At 37.3% G+C, this 24,630-nt stretch overlaps 2 protein-coding genes across 3 annotated transcripts in view; one reads left to right on the forward strand and one right to left on the reverse strand.

Moving 5' to 3' along the window:
- Positions 1-24,630, reverse strand: part of LOC125963841 (UDP-N-acetylglucosamine--peptide N-acetylglucosaminyltransferase 110 kDa subunit-like) — a 673,346-nt gene that overhangs the window by 553,462 nt on the left and 95,254 nt on the right. The gene's annotated exons all lie outside the window — the stretch shown is intronic.
- LOC125963951 (metabotropic glutamate receptor 7-like) overlaps positions 1-24,630 on the forward strand; it is a 96,751-nt gene that overhangs the window by 17,364 nt on the left and 54,757 nt on the right. The window contains exon 4 of the mRNA XM_049707859.1: positions 2,202-2,244. The gene's annotated coding sequence lies outside the window, so the exon portion shown is untranslated. The remainder of the gene's footprint in view (positions 1-2,201; positions 2,245-24,630) is intronic.

Genomic DNA, 24,630 nt, shown 5'->3' on the forward strand with positions numbered 1-24,630 from the left:
GACTCCGGCCGCGCAGGCTCCGGCCGCGCAGGCTCAGCGGCCATGGCTCACGGGCCCAGCCGCTCTGCGGCATGTGGGATCTTCCGAGACCGGGGCACGAACCCGTGTCCCCTGCATCGGCAGGCGGACTCTCAACCACTGCTCCACCAGGGAAGCCCTGTAGACTTTTTAATGATGGCCATTCTGACTGGTGTGAGGTGGTACCTCATGGTAGTTTTGATTTGCATTTCTTTAATAATTGGCAGTGTTGAGCATCTTTTCATGTGCCTATTGGCCATCTGTATTTCTTCTTTGGAGAAATGTCTCTTTAAGTCTTCTGCCTATTTTTTTGATTGGGTTGTTTGCTTTTATTGTCATCAAGTTGTATGAGCTGTTTGTATATTTTGGAAATTAAGCCCTTGCTGGTCGCATCATTTGCAAATATCTTCTCCCATTCTGTAGGTTGTCTTTTCATTTTGTTTATGGTTTCCTTTGCTGTGCAAAAGCTTGTAAGTTTGATTCGGTCCTCTTTGTTTATTTTCATTTTTATTTCTATTGTCTTGGGAGACTGACCTAAGAAAACATTGGTATGATTTGTGTCAGAGAATATTTTGCCTGTGCTCTCTTCTAGAAGTTTTATGGTGTCATGTCTTATGTTTAAGTCTTTAAGACATTTTGAGTTTATTTTCGTGTATGGTGAAAGGATGTGTTGTAACTTCACTGGTTTATATAAGCCTGTCCAACTTTACCAACACCACTCGCGGAAGAGACTGTCTCTTTCCCATTATATATTCTTGCCTCCTTTGTCAAAGATTAATTGTCAAAGTTTAACTGAGGTGTGTGGGTTTATTTCTGGGCTCTGTATTCTGTTCCATTGATCCATATGTCTGTTTTTGTGCCAATACCACGCTGTTTTGATTACTGTGACTTTGGAGTACTGTCTGAGTCTGGGGTGGCTATGCCTCCAACGTTGTTCTTTTTCTTCAGGATTGCTTTGGCAATTCTGGGTCTTTTATGGTTCTGTATGAATTTTAGGATTATTTATTCTAATTGCGTGAAAAATGTCATGGATAATTTGATAGGGATCACTTTAAATCTGTAGATTGCTTTGGATAGTATGAGCATTTTAACAATATTAATTCCTCCAACCCAAGAACATGAGATGTCTTTCCATTTCTTTGAATCATCTTCACTTTCCTTTATTAATGTCTTACAGTTCTCAGCGTTTAAGTCTTTTGCCTTCTTGGTGAGGTTTATTCCTAAGTATTTTATTTTTGGGGTTGTGATTTTAAAAGGCATTGTTTTTTTACATTCCCTTTCTGATATTTCATTGTTGGTATAAAGAAATGCAACCAATTTCTGTATGTTAATCTTGTATTCTGCTACCTTGCTGAATTCGTTTATCAGTTGTAGTAGTTTTCATGTAGAGTCTTTAGGGTTTTCTATATATAGTATCATATCATCTGCATCTAATGACAATTTTACCTCTTCCTGAAGGAATTAATCTTGAAGTTCTACTAAGACTTTTGGGATACCTGTTTTAATGAGCCACTACTTCCTGCCTGAGATTGCACTATGCACCAGAGATTCTAGAATTAACATAATAAAACTAATAATGCAAACAACAGCAACAAATCTTCACAAACCTTCCTTGCAAGGAAGTAAAGTCCACTGGAAACACAGACAAGTGAAACACACATTCAAAATGGCAGTGATTCTCAAACATTTATGTGCTAAAAAATCATGACAAGCATGATAACCAGGGCAATTACTAGACCCCTTCTCCAGCTGGTCAGGTGTAAGGTCCTGTAACTCTATTTTTGGTGACTGCCTCCAGGAGAGTCTGAGCCAGATGTTCTCAGTTGTCGTCAACCTTTAGTGTGCATCAGATTTGCCTGAGAATATTGTTAAAACACAGATTGCTGGGCTCCAGTGCCAGAGTTCTAACCAGTTCCCAGGTGTGGCTGATATTGCTGGCCCAGGGACCACATTTTGAGAACCACCTTTCAAAACTCTGCAGTATGCGGTTGTGTGTGTTGTGAATGAGACGGGCCCAGAGAACTAAAGGAGGGCAAAGGGACTCTGCCCTAAATTAGCCAAAGGTAACAATAGCAGCTACAATTGATTGACCCAAGAAAAAATTATAAGAACTTTACCTGCATTTGCTCATTTAATCCTTTCAGTAAGGAACGTAGGTGCTACTTAGTGTTCCTCTTTTACAGGGGTGTCCAGAGAAGGTAACTACTTTGCCCACGTCCTAAACTGGTAAGTAACAGTTTAAGAATTCAAGTCTAGGAAGTCTGATTCCAGAGCCCACACCTCTACCCTTTCTGCATGTAGAGAGGAGTAAAGGGTTGTCAGTGAAGCCTTCCTGGGGGCCCTGGCCTCTGAGTGTAGATAGAAGGATGAGTGGACATAAAGATCATTATTTGTGTGTGGTGGGGGTAGGGGAGGAAGTATGAGGGCTTCCAGAAGAGCCCGCCCACCCCATACATCTGCTATAAGCAAGTCTGATGATCAGGAGTCCGGAACATGAGTATGACTATGGGATACTGAGAAGGGTTCTAGAACCCTGAGGTTAGAGTTCTGGATCAGTTAGTAGGTAACAGAAAGTGAATGAGTGATTTACCTTACTTTCCACGGGTAGCAGGAAGTTTGGAGATAGTCCCTCTAGCGTTAGTCCAGCTGCTGAAGGGCATCACCAGGGGACTGGGTTGCTTCGCTCTTCCAGCTTCCACATCTCTAGCACGTCCACATAGCTTCAAAGTGACCCCAGAATCTCCAATAGTGTTCCAACAATTGGGGCAGGAAGAAAGAAAAGGAAAAAAAAAAAGAAATTAAGTAAGAAAAAAAAGGCAGTGTCTAACTCAGAGAGCAAATTTTTTACCACAGATGGTCAGCAGACTTGCACTTAGATCTCATCAGCTCGGATTTTAAACTGGCCACCTTAGCCTTAAGGATAATGGGGTCTCCTAAACCAGGGCTCTGATAGTAAGGAATAAGGAGAGAGTGGTACTGATTAGCAGTGCCTGCTGTCCCAAACAAATATTATCCCCAAACTATTTTTTTTTATCCTATATTTTACTTTAAAGAATGGAGGGGAAACATTATGTATCTGTAAATAGCCTTTTAGAAAGGGTACAATTATATAGTTATACAACCCCCTGGAGGGCTCCTTTCTTCTAAAATCTCTTTAAAAACTGTTCAAGGTTAAGGACATTTTTATCTTAATTTAGTCACTTGCAGTCGATTATCTTGGAATGACATCCTCTCTCTGCAGATGTTCTGTCAGGCTTTAGAAGATTCTAGAAGTGGACAGAAAAGTGTTATGGTACATGTATTTGCAATATGCACGTCTTTGAAATGAAATCCATTTAGGGACCAAAAGGCATTTCATGTCTTTGCTATACATTTTCACATATTTGCCTTTCCAGAATTCCTTTGAGCAAATCTGTTAGATGTAACCCATCCGTTTCTCCCATCTGAATTCTTTATTACTAAACATTCTTCAGTATGCTCTCACTCCCCTCTGTCAAAGGCGTTTCTCTGGGTCCTCACCCTTCTCATCTCATATGTGAATGCGTATCTTAAACTGAAGCAACAGTCTGCTATGACTTCTCCATAACTTGAAGAACCCGTCTTTGTGGGAAGAAAAGTAGACTTACTAACTTAAAAGGTAAAATGCGTGCAATGTTTCTGAGAATTAAAAACTAAGGTAAAAACATAAGCAAGGGAAAAAACTTACAGTGGATCCTTTTCAAAGACTTTATTTTACCGAGAAGGCAACTGAGGTTTAAAGAAATAATGCGTTAGTTAAACACTGAATAATATACCTTAAACCTCAGTGGAGCAACACACGGACAGTTCATTTCTCACTCACTCAGGAGTGTAGTATGGACTTTGGTGGTCTGAGGGTCAGTTTTCTGCTCAGTTATTCAGGGACCCACCACCTTCATCAAGTGGCTCTACGTTTGTCCTAAAAAGGAAAGGAGAGAGGAACCTGCAGGCTACAATTATCAACTCATTATCCTTCAGACATAAACTCTTCAGGTCACCTCTGGTCACATTCTTTGGGATAGAACCATACCCAGATGCAAGCAGAGATGGAGAATGTTGTTCCTATCTTGGTCCTAGTGATGCCTCTACAGGCTGGAGGAGCTAATTAAAGTGTAGTCAACAGCTCGTTGTTTCTGCCACAATGAGTGATTAGCCTAAGGCTGTGGATTAATTATGTGTGTGTGTCACATATACATATAATACACACAAACATATATATGTGTGTGTATATATACATTCTTTAGCATGAGTTGTCACATGGGGCTTCTGCTGTATCAAAAGAGTACAAACTGCCTCTTGTTGCTTTTTCTTTATTGAAGTTGATTACTACTATCTATTTCCCTTCATTTTGCTACTTCCCCTCCCACCTTTCAATATTATATGAAAATTGTGAAAGAAATAATTTCAAAGTTTCCAGTGCTTTTAAAGGTAATAGAATACTCAGACCTTAACAATCTTCCTGTGTGAAACTTTTGCCAGACTAAAATAGTTAACTTATGAAAAGTAAATTTAGATTGATACAAAAGAGAAAATAAGCTGATTTTTTTTTTTTTTACACAAATACCCTGAGCCAGGGTGGAAAATAAATGGAAAACTGGAGGAATTTAGATCCTTTTGTTGTAAATTTAAATATTTTTAATGGTAAAAATAATACAGACTCATTGTAGAAACTCCAAAATTGAAAGGATTTAAAGAAAAAAGGAAAAATAACTCAAAATCCCATTTCTGATAAATCATCTCTGTAACATTTTTGAGGGTATCTTTGGAAACTTTTTTGTGACGGGGTGCATATAAATACAATGCAAGTATAAAATACCTTTAATTATTATATCAAACTACAAAACAGTTCTATAACATTTTTATTTAGTAATATAAGTATGATTACTCATCACCTAATAAAAATCTGCAGCAGCATTTTTAATGGTTGAACAGCATTCTGTTATTTATTTAACCAGTCCCTACTGTTCAACATTTAGATTATTCCTGTTTTGCTTTGCTAAACAATGAGACAAGCATCCTTGTTCATATGTCTTTGAGCATTTGTTTATTTCCTTAGAATGGACTTCTAGAACTTGAATGGCTGGTTGTCAGTTCTGGTACATACTGACATATTGTCTTCCAGAAAGGTTACCGTGCTTTTTATTTCTACCAAGAATTTAACATCCAGTGTGGTTTCTTACACACACTCATCAGTACCAGTATTATCAATATCAATACCAGTATTATCAAGTTTTTTAAAACTTTGTCATTCTAGTCAGTAAAATATGACACCTGAATTATTTTATTTGTATTTCTTTGATTAATAATAGCAAGGTTGAACATATTTTCATATCTTTATTGGCTGTTAATACTTTTTAGTTTGTGACTTTATGACATCCATTTTTCATCGATGTATAACAACCTTTTATATATCAATGTGTTTATTTTGTTGTTTGTTGTAAATGCAATTTTTTTCTCTTCATTTATTAATTTTTATTTTGTGTGTGTTGAACTTCTTTAATACTGTCAAGTCTATTCAAAAACCCTTTAATGAACACAACAAATGTGGAAAATCAGTCATTCTCCTGCATTTTGTAATCAATGTATTTCCTTTTGGGCAGTATGGAAACGTAAGTTCTTATTTCATCTTATGGTTGGAAAGAATCTATTCCCTCGGAAAGGGATTATAGTCTCCATGATGCAGTAATGGGAGATTTTATAGGGTAGGCAGGGTCTACAGAAGAAAAAACCCTAAATCACACTCCATTGGTGGTTGCCTTATTTATAAAAATGGCATCTGAGGTTGTGTGACTGCCATCAGGTAAGCAAAATTACTTTTTAGTATGAAGTACTCCTATCAGCAAGAACAGCCTAGGATAGGCTAGCAGTAAGAAGTGAGGGGTTATGGGATTGGGGCATAGCCTCTGTTTCCTCCAATGCAGCTGGAAATTTAAACTCTGGGGCTCCTGCTTGATCCAATCAGCCCAGCTAATATGTGTTGCCAGATAGGGTGAATAGACTCAGAAGTACAAGAGCTCATCCTTGGCCCCCTCTGGAAATGAGCAGAGAATACTGTGTCAAGCAGAGGTGATCAGTCCATGGTCTGGAGACTTGGATCTCCCCACATAGTCCTTAAAGTCAGGGTGAGACAAAATGCCAATACAAATTATATTGATGACAGTATCAATGAGGTGACATTGAGTCCTTTGACCCAACGTGTGTCTGCAGTGTGCCATCCATTAGTAAATGGGCAAAGCCATTTGACAGATCTATCTGATACAGTGAATGAATCTGACACTGACATTTTGAAAAACTGAAACTGTATCCATTTGTCAAGAACAGTGGCCATTTGTTCTGCTTTATTCCCCCTGGTAGAACTAGGTAACATTGCAGGCAGTAAGACGTTCCGGCATTTCACCCTGGAGTAGCCCCAAAACTGAAGAAGCTGTCTTATCAGTAGTTAGCTCCTTGTCACCAAGAATATTAAAGTAGATTTGTATGATTAGCAAATTAAAGAGACTATAGTGCCTACCACTACTGTATTCACTAAGGCACCCAAGTTATTCTAAAGAAATCCTAATAATACATTAGGACCGTTTTGAATATTTTTATTTGATTAACCATAATCTTCTAGTTATAACATCCATCACCATTTTGACCACTGAAACTTGGCCTTCTTTTCTTACAGCCTAGCCCTGTGGTCTTGGGCTAATCACTAACCTGCTTAGATACAATTTTCTTCTCTATGAAATAGAAGCAATATTATATGCTATGAAGGACTGCAGGAAGATGAGCTGTAATGTTTATCAAGTGCCTGGTAAGTAGCCTGGCCCATAATAAGTACTTGGCTAATTGTAGATGTTAGTTTCATTTTTAGTTTTATTTCCAAACATTGCTCTTTACTTTTGGAACTCTAAAATTTGTTTTGAGAGTGGAGGACTTGTTGTTTGGATTCCTCCAACACTCTCTGTATATTCTGTACTTCTATCCCTAGATCATTTATATTAATGGAATAAATGATCTTTGGTCTGGTGATTCCAAGGTGACGAGGAGCTAAGTGGAGGTTCAGTATACACCTGGAAGTATGGATTTTCATGCCCAGTGCAAATGTGGGAAAGGCATTATTCCCACATTATAAAGGGGGTAAAGACCTCCAACTTGAGGAGACTCTGGGTTGAGAGATGAGAGATTTACAGGTACTGTGTTTATCGTACAGGGTACCACAGGGGCTTTTATGTTCTGTAGCAAGAATTTGCACCTTATACCCTTGTAGTTAGAAGTAAAGCATACCACATAACTAATATCTAGTAAGCATTAGAGTGAGAATAAATACCATTTATTTAACGTTTCCTTTGTGTTAAGCATTTTACAGTTACAACATATGGATGGATACTATATTGTAATGGTTAAGAGTGTAGTTTTTTGAGCTGGATAATCCTGGATTGGAGTCTCTTGTTTATTACCTCTTTTTTTTCTGTTTTATTGAGGTGTAATTGACAAAATTGTAAGATAGTCAAAGAGTATATCATGATGATTTAATATACATATGCGTTGTAAAAGGATCCTTCCCATCACGTTAATTAATACATCTAACAGCTCATGACACCTTTTTCCTTTTTTTCTTTTTTTGGTGAGAACACTTAAGTTCTATTCTCTCAGAAAATGTTAGTTATACAATACAGTATTATTGACTGTAGTAACTGTGTTATACAGTAGATCCTCAGACCTTATTCATCCTGCAGCTAAAAGTTTGTACCCTTTTACCAGTCTTCCCCTCTTTTCCCCACCCACACCCCAGCCCCTGGCAACCAGTTTTCTACTCTGTTTCTATGAGTGTGGCTTTTTTTCTTTTTAGATTCCATATATAAATGATATTCGTATTTATCCTGTCTGGCTTATTTCATCAGCATAGTGCACTCCTGTTTCATCTATATTGTCACAAATGAAAGGATCTCCTTCATTTTTTTAAGGCTGAATAATATTCCATTACCTCTTTTTTTTTTTTTTTTTCCCATTACCTCTTAAATGAGTGACTTTTGGTACATTGTTTACACTTTCTAAGCCTCAGGGTTTCTTTTCTTCTGTAAAAAAAAATACATATATATACTAACAAGTTATTTTCTGATATGTGGAATGTTTGTTGAATCAACAAATAATTAGCTGAGATCATAAATGTGACACTTAGCACTGTATTAACATTTATTAATACTCTCCCTGTTAATTTCTACAATAAATTGTATAATAAGTAACAATAATAATAGTACTAGTAGTAGTTTTAGAAAATGCATAGGATGTGCCAGGCATCATATACTGTACTACCCTCCTTCATGTGTACCACAAGTTACATGTGGATATCATCTTCCACGTTGTTTCATTTAAAGAAAATTGAAGCTCAGCAAGATTGAGTAGCTTGCTCCAGATGTGAACTCAGGTCTGAATCACTCCACATATAGGTTCTTAATGACTCCATGTCTTTAATTCCACATCTGCATTTGTGTGTTGTTGTTGCTTTTAACTTTCCAAGCATCTGATCTGAAATTCCTTTCTCTGGGGAATTTTCCACTTTGTGGGTCTTGGTGAGAAACAGAGCCTTCCTCTCGTTATACAAGCTGAACATGTCAGATACACTGTTCACTCACATGCTCAGTCTCCCTTACAGATGGAAAACAGTCGGGCGACCTCGGGTTGGCCAACTGCACCCCTCTCTTGGATTTTGAATTACAAATAAATGATGTAAAGAAGCAAGGCCAGCAGTGCTGGGTCAACCTCCTGTTTCCTGTTCCTGCTTGGTAGCAAGGTCAGCTAGGACTTACAACATCACTTTGGCCTGATCCTATAATTGCAATAGCATAGGCTTGGCTTTCGGTTGTTTAGTCTGCTTCTAGTTACTGAGACCTAACCATAAACTTCCAAAAGTTTCCTTTTCTGCTCAAATTAGCCATATTCGGTTCCTGATGATTACAAATAAGACCTTTCCTGATATACAATGGTGACCTACTTATCCAGGCAGATGTAACATCGTCCTGGCAGGAACAGAGGGCAGGCAAGTTCCTTGTACAGCTGAACAAGAAGAAAAAGACCTAAGAAGGAAGAATTGAAGCCAGTTCTGCTTGTGTTATACTTCTACCAGCAGCTGCCTCTGTTTCACAGAGCACATGCTAAGGACCGTGTCCCTTCCCCTGTAACAGACGAGCAAAGTAGACCCAGGCCTTCCAACCCAGAGACCAGCTGAGCTGTACCGTGGACAATCTAGGATATGAAAGACTTCACTCAATGTCTTTGTCACTTGACACATTGTTCCTCTCTTTGGGAAGTAGCTTCTTTGTGTGAAAAAAATATGCTAAGCCAACACTTAAGTGGACAGAGGTGAAAGATGCCAAAATTAGCTACAGAAAAAAAGGCGTAAAGACTTGTATTTTCTGTTATTTGAAGGTGTTAAGACCCCACATAGAATATGAGTCCTTTAAAGGAAAGTTGTGAATGGCCCAGGGAATGTTGAATTTCCATGTGGCAATATGTTCTTGATCGGTCATGATGATGATGATGGTAGCATCAGTAGCATTTATCAGTGTTTCCTGGGTGAGAGGCACTTTATCCTAATGACCTTTTATCCCCATGACGACCCTGTGAAGTAGGGAATACTGTTTCAGCATCTTCAGGGTTTTTCTTTTTTCTTTTTTTTTTTTATCAGGAATTTACCCTAGATCACAGTTGGGTGGTAGAACGACCAGAACTGGACACTAGCCTTTCCTGAATTCCCAGAGTGTGATCTTAGCAGTTGTATTGCCTGATGCAGAGCCATGTAAATGTTGCCAAAGCAATGAAACGTGTACCTATTTCTAACAGATTCTAACTCAGAAGCTCTGGGGTTAAGTGCAGAGCAGTTGAGTGTGATTGTCTTTACAGACAGTAGATAAGAGAAGTTGTTTAAAAGTATATTTACATATTGCACTACACTGTCATATCTGTGATTGGTTAGCTATTGAGTCACTAACACAAATCCCAATCCCATCTCTAATCTCATTCATCTCTTGTATGATATTTGACCTAATTGAGGCAGTTTTTTTTTTTGTTCTTTCCCACAAACACACATCGAACATCCAAAACATGCTTACCATTTGTGAGCATATTCTCTTAGTTATTTAGGAGTTGAGTAAGAGTGAGAGAGAAGGGCTTCCCTGGTGGCGCAGTGGTTGACTGTCTGCCGGCCGATGCAGGAGACGCGGGTTCGTGCCCCGGTCCGGGAAGATCCCACATGCCGCGGAGCAGCTGGGCCCGTGAGCCATGGCCGTTGAGCCTGCGCGTCCGGAGCCTGTGCTCCACAACGGGAGAGGCCACAACAGTGAGAGGCCCACGTACCGCAAAAAAGAAAAAACAAAAAGACAAAAAGAAAAGAGTGAGAGAAAAAGACACATAAATATGAAATACGGTCATCATTTTTTTAATATCCTTTATGTTGTTAATCCCTCTTAGCATTTACTGCCATTCACTCATTTGTATTATTTGGGGTATAGCAGTTTATTCACACAGCATTTTTACATATGGCTTATCATTTGTATTCTATTTTAATAACACTAATAATTATAGACTATTGACAAACTCATCAGACCCTACATGTTCATTTCAAAATCTTGAAAATAAGGTGGAAAATGAGGTGTAAAGTGGAAAATCTATGTGTATGTTTTCATTGGTGGAATGAGGAGCTACCTGAATATCACTCCTTTAGCTTTTCCTTCAAATGGTGCACTTTTTCCTCCATGCATAGGAGTCACTTCCATTAGGTAAACAGTAGTCTTGAGGGCAAACCTCAGAAGTAGAAACAGGAGAACTTTTCAGTTATGGTAAAATCAAACATAGTTTTCTTCAGTAGTGAAAAAAAAATTCTTCATGAGAAGTTCAACCACCGTGAGTTCCATGGTGAAAAACTTCCCCTTATAGATGCAACTTCCCCCAGAATTCTGAGAAATGTCGGTAGTAGAGAGGGGTGTTGCATACACCTGTTTCATTTCCCTCTGACTTTTCCTTCTCCTTTCTCTATTGACATTAAAATCTATAGTGAAAGCACATAGTAAGCAGTCTAGGACAATTGATATGACATTTGATCTAAATCTCCAAAGTCTGTTTTAGATGCGGATGCTATGAGCGTCACAGGAGGGGAAAAAATCTAGAATTATTCTTATGTGATCAATGTACTAAAATAACAAGAGCAAATCTTATTTCTAGCTAACAACATAGCATTCCTTATGTGATGCCATATTATGGCAGAAAAGAAATATATGCGTCTATTTTCTTCTATATTAAAACTGCTAAGGAGTGGGGACCAATGAACTAAATCAATTGTTTTGGGTTCAAGTTGTAGTTTTTAGTAGCCATCCTTCTTAGCAAGTTTTCAGAAGCAAATGTAGTTTGTTTACTATCACCACTAAATGTGCAATTGTGTAGATTTGTGGAAAAAAGTATTATCAAATATATATACTTCAAAATGATTTGTGTACATTTATCTATTCATATTATTATTCTCCCCAAGTAAATCAAAATCTACTGTATACTGTGTTTTTCTTCTATAGCTTAAAAGGGGAATGTATGTTGAAACTTATTCAAATATTTATTAGGTGTCTACTAAGTGCCAGGCACTCTACTAGGCAGTAGAGATGTTGTATTAGAGGTGGAAAATGTCCTTGACCTCCAGAACTGATACTCTTGTAAGAGAAATACTGGGTCAAACTAAGTCAACAGTTTCTTTGCTACAGAGCTTTTTACGAGTCTTGTGAATTATGAGTCTCTGATAAGGAGATGTAGTGGACAACAGATCCCAAATTTATTTGAAATCTTTTCCTTCATGGACTGTCTCATAGGATTTATGATCCACTGAACACACCTTGAGAGACACTAGTATTCTGCACTGGTTAGTTAATTGTTTTCTATTAAACAACTATATACTGAATCCATGATATTATTCTGGATGTTTTGGAGGATACAATGATGTACATGGCCACTGTGATGATAAGGGGGTCCAGTTTAGTTAAGAGAAACCACAGGAGTTATAACTTAATGTAACAAGGAAATACAGACACATATACATATATTTATATGTAAATTACTATTTATATAGTATACAATGTCTTCTGAAGAAGATAGAGTTGTTTGTAACTTGGGATCTCACAGGAGGTTTCACAGAGAAGGTAGACCCTGAACTGGGCAGAATTTCAGTAAGTTAATTTGGTTCTGACCGTACGATAAAATCAGGTATTTGCACTGCTCAAATTGATGGAACAGCATTCCATTTGCAGGGAACAGTGTGATCAAACATGCAGTGGTGGAGATGGCCAGATTGTAATATTCCAGTACCTGGAAAGTGTTGAAACATCTGCTTTCTTCATGGTCTAGAAAAGTGAATCTCAAGTGAAATGCACGTATAATGGAGGCCAGTGCTCTTTGCTTTGTGCACTGCTTTGATTCTACAGCATGCAACAATGTAGTGATCTGTTTCAGATTGTCATTATTCGAGAGGGTTCTTAGTAACAGGAGTGGAAAAGGAAGACCTCTCTTCCTGTGTTTCTGCCCTATGCTCTTAAGCCAGAAAAGGTACCAACATCACTGACCTGACCTTGTCTCAGGTATCTATCAGGATCTACTAGAATCATTCTAGTGAAAGGTAACTAGACGTCCAAAGGACTCAAAAGATACACTATAACCTTTGTATACTTTATATACCTGGTGAAACAAAAATGTCACCTGAGTGGTCCCCTTCCCTAGAAATACCAGTATGTTTTTCCAGTGCATGGCAGAACTTTGCAGGTAAAACTGGGATAAAGGTGAAGAACAGTCTTAAAATTCTAGTCCTTGAACAGCACCTAACACACAACAGGTTTTCAATAATCTTAGCAACAGTATTCACAAATAATGACCATCAGCGTAACTGCTCTTTTGTGCCAAAATACATTACCATATTACTTTTTTTCCTTCAGCTTTACAACTTGGGTTCTATTATTGTTTCCATTTTACAGATTAGGAAAGTGAGGCTCAGAGATGCTAAGTCACTTGGGCAAGGTCACAGAGCTTGTAGGAGATAAACCTGCAGGCTTACTGTTGGATCCTACAAACCAGACCATAATTTAAGTCCTTCAAAATATACCTCAGAACATTTGAGTAAATTAATGAATAAATCCTCCTAGTCAGACTGACCAGATCATTATATTAGGTTCAGCTATAAGTGGAGGAAAGTCATAATCATAGTTGGACAGTTAATACAGTAATTTACTTGCTTTGAATTTTCTAAATGACGTTTAGCTGCTAATTTCATGATGATAACCATCGAATAAAAACAGGTATATTTTGATGTTTGGAATAAGATCTGATATTGAGTAAAATACATATTGATTCCTAGACCTATATGATGTGAGTAACAGATGACATTGAGATGCCATCTAGAAGTACTCCTGTGCAGTTCATCATGTCAACCCAGCTAATAATTTTAGAATCTTCAGAGTGAATAATATATGCAGCCATAAAGCATATTTCTAATCAATGCAAATAATATTTTTCCTATGCTAAACCCAGAGTGAAGTTATAACACGCATCATAAGATTAATGGGCCATGTTTTCTTCATCACTTTGCTAAATTACTTAGTCTGGAAACCATTCAGAAGGTTGCGAATTGGAGCTGAGCAGTAGTAGTGAGACTGTGCCTCTGATGAAACTATTTCCACCCTGACCCCTACTGCTCCCTTCTTGGGAAAGAAGGCAACATTTCTCCTAGAAAAAGTCACAGGTTCATAAGCTGGCTTGTATAATACGTTTGGAGGAATAGTGTGTCTTTCAAGCAGAGCCTATCTCGGTATATAAAATAATTTTTACCTACCATTTAATGAAATTAACACTCACTTTGAGGCTAGGTCTTTTGCCATTTGACTCCTGGATCACGTCTATGGATATATTTTTTTCTTGAGACGAAGTGTGAACCCAATATAGTATCCATCATTCAGTCTATCTAGCTGAGGTACATCATCTGAAGCACAAGCTCCCTGAGGCCAGGCACTTTATCTGCTCTATCAGTGTAGCCCTGATGCCTAGTGTCTAGCTTTTGGAGATTCTTAATAAACATTTGTACTGAATAAGGTATGTATATGGTGAGCAAAAGTTGGCTTCCCATTTTCCAGTCAAGGGTATCCCACTCATGTTCTGTGAACACTGGATAGCAGAATCTTACTATGTTATTTTTCTTTTCCCTTTGCAAGTTTCCTGAAAGGGCATTCCTGTCCTTAGAATGTCCATCTCCTCCCATCTTCCTGGAGAATAACTCTTCTTTCTTAAATACTTAGCCCCATTATTGACTCTTTAAGATTGAATGTATTACCTCCTTACAAACAGGAAAATGCAGTGCTTTTTTTTTTTTTTTGACAATTTATCACCAGAAAATTATTCTAACACCTGAAATTCTGGACCTAAAATGCCTGGACTAGTGGTTCTTAAAGTCTGGTACCCAGACCAGCACATCAGCTGCACGTAGGAATTTTTAGAAGTGAAAGTCTTGGGCCCTGCTCCAGACCTACAGACTCGGACACTCTGGGGGTGGGGCCCACTGCCTGTTTCAGCAAGCTCTCTTGGTGATGCTGATGCATACTCAAGTTTGAGAGCCACTGCTTAGACCTAGAACTTAAGGTTTAGGCTTTGGACAGATCTGAGTCCTAAACACTACTGAGACACTGGGGTGACCATGAGCAAGTTACTTCTGGGAACCTCTTAGCATCTGTATGCCTTGCTTAGCTAATAGTGATTTTAATTAATTAGAAGAATGCACACGGTGTACTCAAGAGAGTAACCAAAGCATACTTTATGTTCCATAAATTCTAGCTGTTTACCATTATCATCAATCAGAGCTTACTGACACATCCTGAAGACATTCTTCTAATAAGTGTAATAATGTGGTTTGTAAAATTAACAGCTTAGAAGAGCATATTACGAAGTTCATCAGACAGGATCTCAGCAGGAAATCAGGGGTACATCAATAAGGATAAATTGAGCCCAATGTAGAGAATCAAGAAATAGTGTAGTGCCCTGGGTTCAGTAGAAGTGTGGCTACCTTTATAGGAGATGAAAGAGAAAGGAAGCCTTGCTGGAGAGAGAGTCCTCCCCAAAGATGCTGTGATGCCCCACAGAGAAGCACTATACATTAGTTGGGGGATGCAATTTGGCAAGAATTAATACCCTAACTTCACTCCCCTCCTTCATTCCCTACAGTCTTCTATTGGTACTCTTCATTGGTGAGCCAAACAGAAGCCAGAGCAAGGACACTTACTAAGATAGGCCATGCAAGCCATCCATATAGAGTTGGGTGGAGAAAGGATGTGGAAGGGCAAAGAGGACATATTTCCCGCAGGTGGTGAGCGAGCTGTAAAATCACTCGCCCTTCTAACATCATTGCCATTGCAGGAGCACGGAGGAGCAAGTGGTTAGTTCTGACTTGGCAGATCCAGGCGACTGCAGGACAGAACTGGTATATGAGTTGGGCTTTAAAGGTAGATTTGAATTTTAATGGAGAGTATGGAGTAAGAAATGGTGAAGAACCAAGGGAAAGGGAGATTCATTGCAAATGGAGAAAAGAAAAGTGGCATAAAGACAAGAAAAGTCAAGACTTATGGAAGAGATAGCAAATACTCTGCGTGTGACTGGAGCAGAGAATGGGCAGACGAAGGCTGGAAGTTAAGATGAAGTCATCCTTGAATAACATTAAAGTTTCCTCCTTTAACCTCAATTTCCACCTTCTACTCCCTTCATTAACATTGGAAAATTAAAAGTGAGTTTGACTGGGCTGGTGACAATGGCAGTATGAAGCAAAGAGAGGAGAATAAGAGTAAAAAATTTAGTAGTACCTTGGTGAAGCTGGGTAAATGATGGGTGGTGGTGTCACGTCAAAGCATGGGCAAGTGATTGTGACAAATATAGGCTTATTTCTTGACTATATGACTTCAGTTAAGGTACTTAAGCCCTCTAGGCTGCAGTCTCCCAACCTGTAAAATGGGGATAAAACCTCGCTTCCTCCAAGGTTTCTGTGAGGATCTAATGAGCAATGGAAGTAAGAGTTGAGTCCAGTAATCAGTTTTTAATACATATAAACTAATGTGAGGATAAGGGTAAGAATGCTTGCTATCATTTATTGAATACTTATTATGTGTCCAATATTGTGCTAGTCTATTTACATATCTTTTCTCACTTAGCTTTCTTTTCTCTTATCTGCCTTTCTATAGGCAAGAGATAACTGATGGCTCAGTTATGAGGAAACGCAGTTGTGAGGAAAATGTCAGAGGGAAAATGTACCAGAAAGTTAATTCCTAATGGATCTGTCAGCCTTAAACAGAGCATGTCTGTGCTAAACTGTGTAAAATATCTGTGCTAAAACTACTCAATTGGACAAGTTTTGATAAAGTATTAACTTAATGAATAGGCATAAACAGCTTGGAGCTTTTTGGAGGGTATGTGGTAATATTAGTATTGGTGTGATGACTTTTGAAAGTTCTATGGCGTATAGAAGTCAAAAAGAAGACCCGGAAAGGGGGAAAACTCTCTCTGAAAGTTATTGGGGAAGTCTGGCTAGTAAGACTCCAAAAGGGAGAATCAGTAAGAGGCCAGGTTATTCATAGGCCTTCTAAGAATGTGTCCATGAGAAATATTTACAATGATTGGATGCCGGAATAAAGGAGAACACTGGCTCCATAAATGGTAACTTATTTTACACAAACAGGCTAATGATAAAAAATAATGAAAATCTGATGGATTTTTGAGAGTTTCATTGACCAAACTGAGACAAAAGTGCATAACAGCTAGATGCTCATAGTTTTAATCAGTTCCCTTTGGAGTCAAGCAAAGATAGCACCTGAAATGGTAAGGGACGTTTATGCAAGGTCACAAAGATTTTTGGTGGTGCATTTGGGATATAAACCCATTTCCATAAGAATTCCTTCAGAGGTCAAATGTTTGCTTGTCAAAAGTAGCATGAACTTACTTCCAGGAAAAGTTCTTAAGAAAAAATAATTTGAGTAATGAAGAACACTGATGTAACAGTTTATTGAAGAACCCAGAAATAGAGGTAAAGAGTAAAGCAATTATGGGTTAAGAGTCTGCATAAATTCCCCTGGAAGGGGGATATGGTCAGAGATGGCAGTTTGAAAACAGTGAGTCACCAAAAGTAAAAGTTTAAATTACAAGCTGCTTTGGGGGTCTTCAAGAGAGATTTTATAGATTGAACAACAACAGCAGCAAGGATAAGGTATAACGCTGTCATGTAGACTGCAGCCTGAAAAGAAAGCATTGCAGAAAAGCCACATCATCTTGAATTTATATTTCCGTGCATTTGAACAGATTGGAGAGCAGTAAAGTTGCTTTAAGAGCGAGTGATTTAAGTCAGCCAGCTTGTGAATAATACGAGATATTTTTGCATTTACATTAACTTATGTCCATAAATAACGAACTTTAACAATGAACAAAATCCATAATTCTGATAATGCTAAGAAAACTGGAAAGATACCTTTACCTTGAAAAGGCAGGATAAAGAAGACAGCATAGAAATTTAGGGAGATTGCAGTTTTGGAAAAATTATATTAACATTTATTAGCTGCTACAGCTTTGAAATGTGATGATTTAAAGAAAGAAGTAGACTGTTGATTTCTAAAAGGTAATGTGTTGGCTGAAAGAGAAGAGAATCTTGTTGAGACCTAAAGTGCTCTTTTAAGGATATATTTCAATGTCATTTCAAAAAATAAACACATTTCCCATAACAAAACAGTGAGGTTAATGGAATAATGCAGGTGAAAGCTTTTTGGCCCAAAGGAGTTCCATCCTTTGGAACAAAGTTTTATTGTTGAACACACCATGACCCAGGCCTGTGAGTGCCAGCACAGTGGCTGTTTTTACAAGATCTGGTACAATATTCACAGTAGTTCTGGCCTTAGCACTAGGCAAGGATCATTCTTTTTGTATCTTCCTGATTGCTTCCTCTACAGAAATGGGATAATCCCTCCGCTTCTAAACTGGAAAGTAGTTTCTTCCCTCAATAAAACTAGTTTCTTCTCCAGGTTGAGCTTTTCCAACTCTTAGAGGTCTAAAATGAATGATATGAAACATACTATATTTGCATCTATTTTTATTTAAGAGTTATCTAAGGAGATTTATCTAATTAAATAGGAATTTCCAAAGAGATGCCAAAATAAACAACCAACAAGTTTTCTTTAAAGATCATATATATTATATAACAAGATCCACCTAAGAGTTAAAATATAAGTAGGTATACAATTTAACTATTTGAAGATAATTTTTCTTCTTACCACTGAAGCAATAAGCAGGTAGTAGTACAATTTGGGGAAAACAATATTTCTGGCTTTTGTTTGTTTTATTTTAATTTGTGATATTCATGAGATCTTTTGTGAAGCCTTTGGGTATATAGTAAAACTCATGGGTTTTTAACTTTGTATTGACTCGTATTTTTGTAGGTTTAAAATTTTTCTTCTGGCTTTAATTTATACTATCTCCTTTTACTTTTTCATTTAGAAATAATGTATTTTTCTCAGGATTACAATCTCAGTGCAGTCCTCTACTTTTCTATTTGTTGGACGTTCTCTTAGACGTCTACATTTTTGTCTAGTTCGTACATTTCTAGATTTTTATACAATTGATAAGAACTTTTTAATCTTATGAATTCTTTATATTTTCTCTTTGGAGACAAGATTTATAGGGATTTCCTTGGGCTTAAACTAGAAAGAAAAACGAATTTGCATATGAAATGTTGAAGGCTTTGTTACAAAGTGGGTTAACATTATATGTATGTTTGAAATAAACTACTTCAGCCAGAGCATCTAGCTGTTAACCTCCAGATTAATATCTATCATAAAATATGTGCATGCTTCCAACACATGGCATTGCCTCCTATTACTGCATGTCCAGGAGAAATTGTTTTGTCTTTGCACTTTTTTTTTTTTTTTTTTTACTGACAGCTATCCAAAAATCAAGCTGAACCCTTGTATGTGAGGACAGAAAAGGACAATTTTTAGACAGGTCTAATATCCAGTTGTACCTTTCAGTCACTTAGAGAGAAGGCTTAGACCCCTGAAGCCCAAAGTCACAGGTTTTTTAGGATTATGGTGGTATATACCTCCAGTTTATAGAAAAAAAATGCGTTGTAGAAAATCCAAGTTAAATTAGGACTAAAATCCAAGTTAAATCTAGAACTAAAGTTTTACTGCCCCAAATACGTGTAAACTCTAGGTTACTGCTCTGTTGTCCATTTCATCAGTTGCAGAATATTCAAGTTAGTCTTTCAGTGCTAACAAGAACATAAAAATGCATTATGTCTAAAAGCAGAACATGATTGCCAAGCCAGATCTGCTCATTACCTGAGAGTTTGGGGGGCCACCCAAGCGGCATCTACTTGTTTGCTACTGACCTTCAGTTAGACTTGCTCAAGAATTGTTACAATGTAATAACATACACCCTTATGTACTCTTGAGTTTATTGAAAACACACAGCAAATGTGCACACACACACAGATACACACCAGCACACCAGCACGCACCTACTCTAGAGCCTAGAATTTTAAGAGTCAGAACTTTTTATTTGCTTCTGGATTAAGATGGACCCTGTATTTCCTCAGCATGCTAATTAGAAACTCTATAAACAATTCAAAACCAGCTTCTTAAAATTCTGTTTTACAAAAATTGATGTTAAATATTGTCCTCAGAGAGTTCTACTCTGACTTTTCAAATTGTTTTTTTCTCCCTTCATGGGATAAACAGTTAGGGTTTCTTTTTGTTTGTTTTTTATCTCTCATTGTAAAAAATTCTATCTTAAAAGCTGATTTATTATTTCTTCCTTAGCATGGACAACATGGGAACAAAGATGATATTTCATCAGTCTTGTTTTTATTTAAGTTGAAAGGTTATATATTTCTACTATCTACTGCAATACTGCTAAATATTTTTATAGTGCTTGTAAATCTTATGACATTTTTTTTTTAGTTTGTATTTAAAGCATTTACTCAAAAGGGACCATATGCCTCAGTTCATGTCACTCTATCATCAGTGTGTATGGTCACTCTATTTTCTAATACTTTTAAGATTGGTTTTGGCCCCGACGTTCCTCTGCCGGATTTATTTCCTTTATTTTCCCCTATATAGCACCATTTGGGCCATTTAATATGTAATTTCCCAACTCACCTTTCATAGTTATTTTAAACATATGTATATATTTGAAATACCGAATTGTTTTGTATTTTCTAATTTTTGCAAAAGTAGTATCGACTAAAAATCACATCCTATTCTTTTATTTTTTCTACACAAAATTATTGTTTTAAAATTTGTCTGTGTTGCTCCATAGAAATTATTGCTTCTGGCCACTGTCTAATATTCCACCATATGTTAATCCCATGTTTTGCTTATCCATTACCCTGGTGATACATACTTAGGCTATTTTCAACACTTTATGTCCACCATAAAGCATTAATACACTCTTTCCACATGTCCCCTTGAGTAACAGTGCAGAGTAACAGTGCAGCCATGGAATAGCTGAGGTAGAAGTCATATATATGCCTTATTTCACAGATTCCTCCCCAGAATAGCTGTACCATTTTCCCCTCACCAGCAATACTTGGACTTTCTCTCTTGCCACATCCTTTGTCACCACATGCTGTTAATCTGCATTTTTAAAAATTAATTAATTTATTTATTTTTGGCTGCATTGGGTCTTCGTTGCTACACTCAGGCTCTCTCTAGTTGCAGCGAGTGGGGTCTACTCTTCGTTGCGGTGCGCAGGCTTCTCATTGCAGTGGCTTCTCTTGTTGCGGCGCACAGGCTCTAGGCGCGCGGGCTCAGTAGTTGTGGCTCTCAGGCTCTAGAGCGCAGGCTCAGTAGTTGTGATGCGCAGGCGGAGTTGCTCCACGGCATAATTTGCATTTTAACTTCTGGACATTTGGCATGTGTGGATTCATATGAAGTAAGGTGTTTTAATTCTGCATTGCTCTGATTCTAGAAAAGTTAGGTCTTCATATGCTTTCTTGCTATTCATGTTTTCCATTCTATGAATTGCCTATCATGACCTTCGCTCATTTTTCTATTGAGTATTCTGTGTCTTTAGAGATGTAGAAGTTTTTGTATTCAGATGTTGAGTCCTTTATTGGGTTTTAGATAATGTATATGTCTTCTACCCATCAACTGTTTTTCAGTCTGACTTTGGTATCCTTTATTGTACATAAAATTCTAATTTTTTATTAAAGTATAATTGATTTACAATATTATGTTAATTTCAGGTGTACAACATGGTGATTCAATATTTTTATAGATTATGCTCCATGGAAAGTTACTATAAAATATTGGCTATATTCCCCATGCCCTACAATATATCCTTGTATCTCATTTATTTTATACATAGTTGTCTGCACTTCCTAATTCCCAGTCTGTATCTTGCCCCTTTCGCTTCCCTCTCCCCACTGGTAACCACTAGATTGTTTTCTATATCTGTGAATCTCTTTCTGTTTTGTTGTATCCATTCATTTGTCTTATTTTTTGATTCTACTTATAAGTGATATCATTACAGTATTTGTCTTTGTCTGACTTATTTCACTAGGCATAATACCCTCCAGGTCCATCTATGTTGTTGCAAATGGCAAAATTTAACATTTTTTATGGCTGAGCAGTGTTCCATTGTGTACATATGGCATGTATTCTTTATTCATTCATCTGTTGATGGACACTTAGGTTGCTTCCATATCTTGGCTATTGTAAACAATGCTGTTATAAACACTGGATGTGGGTGCATGCATCTTTTCAAATCAGTGTTTCTGTTTTCTTCAGATATATACCCAGGAGTGGAATTACTGGAATTTCTGGTTGTTCTGTTTTGTTTTTGTTTTTATTAACATCTTTATTGGAGTATAGTTGCTTTACAATGGTGTGTTAGTTTCTGCTTTATAACAAAGTGAGTCAGCTATACATATACATATGTCCCCATATCTTCTTCCTCTTGTGTCTGCCTCCCACCCTCCCTATCCCACCCCTCTAGTGGCTACATCAGTTAACATTCCCACCAACAGTGTACCAGGGTTCCCTTTTCTCCACATCCTCACCAAGGCTTGTTAGTTTTGTTCTTTTTTATGATAGCCATTCTGACATGTGTGAGGTGATCTGTCATTGTGGTTTTGATTTGCATTTCCCTGATGGCTAGTGATGTTGAGCATCTTTTCATGTGCCTGTTGGCCATCTGTATGTTTTCTTTGGAAAAATGTCTATTCAGCTCTTCTGCCCATTTTTTTAAATCAGATTTTTTATATTAATAAATTTATAATTTTAATATAGTTAAATTCATCACTTTTGCTTCATACAATGTATGCTTCTTTATTTTTCAAAGATGTATTTCATCTCTTACCCTGAAATCACAAATATATTACCTTGCAATTTCTTTTATTCTCTCTAGATTTTATTTTTCACATTTAGATATTAAAACTATTGTATTTTAGTTTTGTACATTAGGTGGAATTATATAACATAATGGTTAATAGAATGATTTCTGTGGGGTTTAAGTTCCAGCTCCACGATGTACTTCTTAGGCTAGTCATTTTATCTCTCATACCTCAGTTTTTCCACCTGTAAAATGAGGATAATAGCTTATGCCTTGTGGATTTTTTTATGAAGATTAGGTGAGCTATATAGGACTGGGTACAACATAAGTGATATCACTAGGTTAAGATCCAGTCTCATCTCTCTTTTGAAAATGAGACTGTTTCCCCAAAAGCTGTAATTCAGCTTCCTCCATTGGACTATGATTCCATCTCTTTCATGTGCCAACTTCCTATCTGTATATAGCTCTATTTCTAGGCCACCTGTTTGATTTGTTTTCTTGTTTGCCGTTTCTTCCAAGGGCATCACACAGTTCTTATCTATCATGACTTCCCAATATATCTTAATGTATAGGGCACATTCTCCACTTTGAGCTTATTTTTCAAAACTACCTTAGCTGTATGGAGAACTTTATTCTTCCAGATACATTTTATTTTATTTTATTTTATTTTATTTTAATGTTTTTATAGGAGATAGAGCAATCTGCTCTTTTTTTTCTTTCTTTTTTTTTTTGGCTGTGTTGGGTCTTCATTGCTGCGTGTGAGCTTTGTCTAGTTGCAGCGAGGGGTGGGGCAGGAGGCTACTCTTTGTTGTGGTGCACAGTCTTCTCATTGCAGTGGCTTCCCTTGTTGCGGAGCACAGGCTCCAGGCTCGTGGGCTTCAGTAGTTGTGGCTCGTGGGCTCTAGAGTGCAGGCTCAGCAGTTGTGGTGCACCAGCTTAGTTGCTCCGTGGCATGTGGGATCTTCCTGGACCAGGGATTGAACCCATGTTCCCTCCATTGGCAGGTGGATTCTCAACCACTGCGCCAGCAGGGAAGTCCCCCAGATACATTTTAGAATCACTTTTTTATGCTGTCCCTCAAAAAAAAAGAGCTTGGCCTTTTATTATAGTTGCATTTAATTTTATAGATTAATATAAGGACATTTATATTATTATAGTAAATCATCTCATCCATACCTGTGATATATATTTCTTTTACTCATGTGTCCTCTAATAAAGTTTTCATTATGAAGATTTTCTGCATAATTTATTAGGTGAAACCCCATACTCTCTATAGGTTTTGTTACTGTGGTAAATTCATCTTGTATTGTATCTAGATATTGATGCTATGGAGGAACACAATTGATTTTGGTGTATTAATTTTCTTCCAGCCCCTATGTTGAGCTCTTTTCTTAGATTTAATAGCTTATTGATTTTCCTGTGTTTCCAATGAAATACATAATCAAAACAATCTATAAATATGACATTATTATCTATATTCTTCTAAACCTTCTCTCTCTTTCTATTTCTCTCAATACACAGCTCCAAAAAGGTCGGTTCCAATAGACCAGTAATGTTAGAAATCTTTATCTCAATTCTCTCCTTAAAGGAAATGCTAATTTTTTAAAAAAATTAGTAGTATAATAATTTTTGTTAGTGTATACATGTGCCATGTATTTTTGGTATATAGCCTTTATCAAGGAAAGTTATTATTTGGATCTAGTTTTATAAAATTTACCCTACCCAATAGATTTTGAACCTCATGGGATGCTTTTTATCTCTTCTATCTAAAAAGAATGATGATACGATTTTCTCCTTTTATTTAACTAATATAGTGAATCACATGATTTGACTGGCTGATAGTGAACCAACCTTGCATTCTCAAGGATAAACCCACTTGACCAAATCGTATTATAGTATAGATTAGCTTTTGCTATATTACAAACCACCTCAAAGCTTAATGGCTTAGGGAGATCAGCTTGGTGCTTTGTGACCACCTAGAGGGGTGGGATAGGGAGGGTGGGAGGGAGGGAGACACAAGAGGGAAGAGATATGGGAACATATGTATATGTATAACTGATTCACTTTGTTATAAAGCAGAAACTAACAAACCATTGTAAAGAGATTATACTCCCATAAAGATATAAAAAACAAAACAACAACAACAAAAAACTTAGTGGCTTAAAATAGCAATTACTTGGCAATTTGGGACTGGATTCATCTGGGTAGTGTTTTACTTTTGGTTTTATCTGGGCT

This window comes from Orcinus orca, chromosome 3 (assembly GCF_937001465.1).
Source record: "Orcinus orca chromosome 3, mOrcOrc1.1, whole genome shotgun sequence".
In the NCBI taxonomy this organism is placed as follows: Eukaryota; Metazoa; Chordata; class Mammalia; order Artiodactyla; family Delphinidae; genus Orcinus; species Orcinus orca.